Genomic DNA, 6774 nt, shown 5'->3' with positions numbered 1-6774 from the left:
GAGTCAGTTCTAATAAGTGGATGAAACTAGAGCCTGTTATACAAAGTGAAGTAAGGCAGAAAGAGAGAAACAAATATTGTATATTAATGCATGTATATGGAATCTAGAATCTAGTTCAAACTGATGAACGTATTTGCAGGGCAACAATAGAGACGCAGATTTAGAGAACACTTATGGACACAGTGGGGAAGGAAGTGGATGGGATTAATTGAGAGTGGCATTAAAACATATACAGTGCCATATATAAAATAGATAGCCAGTGGGAATTTGCTGTATGAAGCATGGGGCTCAAACCCGATGCTCTGTAAAGGGATGGGATGGGGTGGAAGGTGGAAGGGAGATTAAAGAGGGAGGGGACCTATGTATGCCTATGGCTAATTCATGTTGATATGTGGAAGAAACCAATACAACATTGTAAAGCAATTATCCCTCAATTAAAAATAAATTTTAATTAAAAAGTGATGCAGAGAAGAACTCATCTTCATGTCTTTTAATGCACATATTTGTCAGAGTACTCCATAGAAACAGAACAAACAGAATATGTGCAATATAGGCAAAAAATAAAATGAAGAGTAAGAAACAATCAAAAAATGTAAAACTTCATCAAAAGCAACATAACAAAGTGAAAGAGGAAAACAATACCTTGAGAAAAATATTTGAACCATATATAACAAATAGTTAACCCTCCACTAAACATTCTGAAGGAGATCAGCCCTGGGATTTCTTTGGAAGGAATGATGCTAAAGCTGAAACTCCAGTACTTTGGCCACCTCATGCGAAGAGTTGACTCACTGGAAAAGACTCTTGATGCTGGGAGGGATTGGGGGCAGGAGGAGAAGGGGACGACAGAGGATGAGATGGCTAGATGGCATCACTGACTCGTTGGACGTGAGTCTGGGTGAACTCCGGGAGTTGGTGATGGACAGGGAGGCCTGGCGTGCTGCGATTCACGGGGTCGCAAAGAGTCGGACACAACTGAGCGACTGAACTAACTGAACTGAACTGAAACATAGAGCACCAACATTAAAAGAGAAAATGGGTATAACACATGAACACAGTTCAATGTAGGAGAACTGTAACTGAATATTAAACTTGAAATCAATTTAATTAGCACTAATTAAATAGTGCTAAGTTTAAAATTATAATAGTTTAAAAAGACAACATCTTCATGAGGTTGGGTCAAATGGGCTTTTTGCATACCTTCTTTGAGAGTGGAGTAATTTGTTAATAAGTGTAAAATACATACCAACTGTGAAATATGATAGTGATAGTTACTGAAATGTTATTTTTAATATGTGAGTTTTTAAAATAATATAACTAATAATAAGAGATAAGAAATTGGATTAAGTGTGAAAATATGTAAATTTGTTTTGAAATAATGAAAATTGTTTTGAAATAATATTTAATAGTATGGACCCCTATTCCCACTCTACCATTAGTGAAAAAGAGCAGGTTATAAATATTCTATTCATGTACAACCTTTTCTGAATTTTGTAAAAGTAAAAAACAAACCAAAAATCAAATTATATTGACATACTCATACAGAAAAATTATACTAAAAGGACATATACTAAAATGTTAAATTTCATTGTTGGGATTACACATGATTTGGGCCTTATTTGTGTTTTATTTTATATGACAGCTTTTTTAGATTTTGGAAACAAATAGGTTTTGCAATTTTTACAAAAGTACATGAAAATACTGGTCATTTTGAAGATTAAGAAATAGAATAAAAAGTGAAGAAAGCAAGACTATGGAAAGTTTAAAGATAAAATGTGAATAAAGGAATATGAAAACAGATAAATAACTTAATGTAAACCCAGAGGATGTAAAACTTCCTCAAATACACAAATTCAAGAAACCCAATGAAAAGAGGAAGGGGACTTCTCTGGCTGTCCAGTGATTAAGACACCATGCTTCTACTTCATGGGGCATGGGTTCAGTCCATGGTTGGGGAACTAAGGTCCTGCATATCACACAATATGGCCAAAAAATGGGGAAAAGAGGAAAAATCTAGATATAGATAATATCATTACTTGAAATAGAGGAGCCGACCAATGTGTTTAAGTGTGTTGAAAATGAACTATATATTGCCCACGCTTATATATTTGAATATTTCTATTTAAATGGACATTTATGAAAGAAAAGTACATATACAAAATTTGACTAAAATTGAGGAAAAGGCTATAACAAAAACATAAGTATTTAAAACCTTTTTTAAAATTGCTTCCAAAAAACACTCAATCCAGATACTTGAGGGCAAATACTTATCATGATTTTTTCCAAAGAGCAAATACTTATCATGATAAAATTCATACAGTACTCAGTTTCCAGAAAAGCATGGGAAACCTTTCTAAGGCAATTTTATTAAATTAGCCATAGCCTTGACCTAAAACCTAGCAGACAAACACCCCACCACAGCTGTCTTGAGACCACAGGCATCTCTTCTATGTTGGGTAAGGATGTCCTCTGTCACCTCGGGACACTAACTCCCTGCCCTCTACCATTTCACCAGGCAGGGTCCCAGAAGGCAACAGATGGCGCACCCAGCTGGGAAGTGGGGAGAGGCTTTCTAACTGAGATGTGGCAGGGTGAAGGGAACCACACATAATTCTGAGGCGCGTGGGAACTGGCACTATTTGGAAGCACTTACGGCTCATAGGCCTGAGGGGACAAATAAGGAAAAGGTGTTAGAGCTCTGTTGAGAGCTGGGATCACTGAAGAGGGGCTGTTGATGGAAACTCTGATTTTGGAGAATCTTAGTCACTCCCAGCACCACCGAGCAGCCAAGAGAAACGAGAGGAGGGAAACAAGTATACTCATTTTTCTCTCCCCCTGTCCTCCAAGACTCAGTCAGCTCAAAGAATGATGGAGACATGTCAAAGGACACAGGTGCCAGCTTGAAGAGTCAGAATAACTCATTATACTAACAGCTTATAAATTGGATAAAATTAATTTTGAATTGAATAAAATAAGAATCCATGAGCCCATACTGTTGAAAAGAAAGAAACCATTAAAAAAATCAATGGGAGAAAAGAGAAAGCCCTTCCCTACAAAGAATGTCAATCAGTAGATACAGAAAAAAACAACAACATCACAGTCATATTGTGAGCTCCAGGTCAACCACTTGCAACACTAAAACTTCACTGAATGGGCTAGGTCAGCTTCAGCGCCCAGAAGCTTTTTCCCTTTATCACCTGACATTTTGTGTGATTTATGGTATTCCATCACAACTGTTTACACAATATTTAAAGTCCAGTTGTCAATATGTACTTAGGAATAAAAGGAAAAGCTTTCCAAAAATTCCAAATGTGAAGTGATGTGAATCTGACCTAGAAAAGTGGTAAAAAAGATGGAGCACATAGTTGAGATTCAGAATACACTTCTGATGAATAATTGTAACAATGAAGTAAATGTTTATGACCAATTAGATATGTGGGAAAGAGAAAAAACTGTGACTAAATTTAAAGTTTGTAGCTTGGGAGACTGGATACTTAAAAATGACATTAACTGGAATAGGAAATGAGAGAGATACAGAATATAAAGTTTGAGGGATCTTCAGGACATTCAGTGGAAATTCCCAAAAGTCATTGCGGGTCATAAAAGTCCTCAATATTTTTTCATAGGAACACAATGTATCAAAAAAAATTGGAATCTTATTAACAGGACAGGAAGTATTGTGGTATTAACATTCCACAATGAGAATTTCTGCCTCTTATAGGAAACTTTACTTGAACAAATAAAACATATATATTATCTCTGGTCAGGTCATTACATGCACTTAGCCCTTGAATAGCATTGATGATTATGTGCATGTTTGCCTTTACTAGTTCTGTCGATGCTATTATCAACTAGCACGGAATCTATTCCCGGACAAGAAATTAAATTCTACTTGTTTTTTCGTCTAAGGAAACAGTTCCAAATGGATGTTTGTCCACCAAAGTGCTTGACATGCTTTTCACGAGAACCGGCACAGCCCACAAGTGTGTGGGTTCTTAGGAGCGGCTGGTGGCCATCCTATGTTGCTGTTATTCAGGCCAGAAAAGTGACTTATCATTTGTTTCTTTATATCACTGCCAAGAGGCCTCAATGCTGTGGCTAAGAACAGGCGCCCTACTGGGTTTCTGATGAGTTTTATCGAAAAGAGTATAATTCTACCTGCTAACCTCAATTAGAGACAAACCTGTTCCTGGCTTCTCTCTTCTCTGATTTGAAGTGGAACTTGAAAAGAGGTGACTCACATTGTTCTTATCTTTATTTTTTTTTTTTACTTTTAAATTTTATTTTACTTTTAAACTTTACATAATTGTATTAGTTTTGCCAAATATCAAAATGAATCCGCCAAAGGCATACATCTCTGTCATCTATCAGTGCTAGAACAATTAAAAGCAGAAAACTTAGAATGCAGTAGCATGTTAGAATTTGCAAAATCTTCTCTATCACAGAGTCTATAACCGACCATACAATAGAAAACCATGAATTTAGAATCATCAGGCCAGTTCAGTCTGCTGCCATCTTATTATTTGGGGAGGAGAGTTTATTTCTAGTTAATATGAACTTGACTGTCTTTAGGTCTGATTTGAGTTCCCTGGTGTGCCACAGTTCCCACCAATCCTTGTTTTTTAAAACCTGGCTGCATCACATATTTAATCTGGAAGTGCAAACAAAGCTTGAATTCTGGAACTACTTGTCTTAATTGGTATCATTTAAACAATTGTGACAGAATAAATCCTGTACATAAGCTTACCTTGGCCTGGGCACAACTGAAGTGACTTAACAGGGGCATTAATTAAATACGTAGAACCTAGCATAGTTTCTGCCACAGAATAGTCCATCCAATACATATTTTTGAATGAATAAATGTATTTGATTATTCAGTGGCCATCAGGGCTGGATGAACTTTCTTTGGTGCAGCCAAATTTGCACAGAAGATACAGAGCCTGTACATGTTTCTAAAATGTTTATAATGATTATTGAACCTGGGTATCCCTATCTTTGAACCTTCCACTGGATCTTCTATATTGAAGAAACCTCCTGTGAACTACTGAATGTAATACATGACGTGTCCAAATATTCACTCTTTATCTGTAAATTTCTAGTGTATATTTTCTCATTGAATTCTAACAAAACCATGTTTAGTATAAATATTAATTACCCACTTGACACTGGATACAATTGAAGTTCAGAGATATTGATAAATTTTCTCACAGTCACACAAATCCCATATAGCCTAGGATTTTAAATTTAAACAGGTCTTTTGTTTTGCCCCCCAGGGACAGTCATGCTCCTTTTGTTTCTCTGGTTAATTAGGACGGTTGTGTCCAGCCTCTTTGATAAGAAGACACACCCTAAGTATTACCTGACCTGTTGGGATAGACTTCAGGATATGGAGAAAGGCAGATCTATCCATCCATCCACTCTATTACTCATCCTTCCAAGTACCCATCACAGACAGGTGATGAAAATTCCTCTTCCGATTTCCTCCTGTCTCACCTTTCATGTTTTTTTACTTCTTCCTTGTTTTCCCAATTCCAGAGATATTTTTAAGCACTTGCCTCTGTACGAAGCAAGTTTATACTATGAGGGAGGTTGCAAGAGGGAGCACAGAGGTGGTTTCCTCCAGGTTCTGTCTTTTCTAGGACTAACTCTGGACCTCCCATAGAATAGAACTGGTGTCAAAAGAAAATATTGAAAAAACAACCAAAAAACAGAAGTGTTTTAACTACTTGGTTTTAAATAACTCACAAGGATTGGAATTCAACCATATTACAAGATAAGCTAGTGTTGCAATATTTAGTTGAAATCCTGAATCTCATACACATGTAAATTGAGTCCCACAATTGTCCCTGTCCTTAAGGGTTCCTTTTAGAGTGCTGGTGTTGCCCATTAAAATCCTGTTCATCTGGAGGAACATGGTAACTCAGAATATGCCTGTAAAAAGGTATTTTGGACCAATTTTACTGTGTTAATGCTTTTTTCTGATTACAGTAATATACCAAATTGAACTCAGTAGTTAATGTTTCCACTCAAAGAACTGACTTGAACTCATTAACTCTCTTTTAACCTGTTAGCTATATAATTTCTCAACTGAATCACAACTGGGTGCCTATTATTCAGGTCTAATTAATGTTATTTTAGACCATTCTTAAATGCAGCTGGTTTCCATATGTTTAGACTAATACCTCAAAAACTAGAGATTAAAAAAATGAATGCTGAGAATTGGATTCTTAAAAAAGAACTTCAAAGTCCACTCTAGGTTATTTTAGGTATACCTGCTGGTGACCGAGACGGGGTACAGAGGCCTACTGGGCGTGTGGCCTTCCTAAAACAGAATTTAGGAAGCTACATTCATGACTATGAAAGTTAGGGCAACAGGGTTTATTGATGAGGCCTCTTTAGAAATATTGTATGTGAAACTTTTCAGTCTATTTAGTAAAATCTCATAGAATATTCTTAAAGACTGAATCTGAAGAAAAATTTCACAGTTGGTACAGCAACTGTGATCAAAATGTAAACACTGAAGCTTTTCCCTCAGGCTCTCAGCTCTGATGCGTCTAACCACAGGCCTTGTTTTCCCAAAATAATTTCCTACTAGATCACAGAGGGGCTGCCTTGTGGCATGTAATTATCATTGCTTCAAACACTTCATCGACTGTAGAGAGACAAGAGTTGATCATTTAAAGCCATATATATATATATATATATATGTATATATATCACATATATATGGTTGTTCAGTTCAGTTCAGTCGCTCAGTCATGTCCGACTCTTTGA

This window comes from Bos taurus, chromosome 14, assembly GCF_002263795.3.
Source record: "Bos taurus isolate L1 Dominette 01449 registration number 42190680 breed Hereford chromosome 14, ARS-UCD2.0, whole genome shotgun sequence".
Lineage (NCBI taxonomy): Eukaryota > Metazoa > Chordata > Mammalia > Artiodactyla > Bovidae > Bos > Bos taurus.
Note: the sequence above shows the minus strand (reverse complement) of the source record.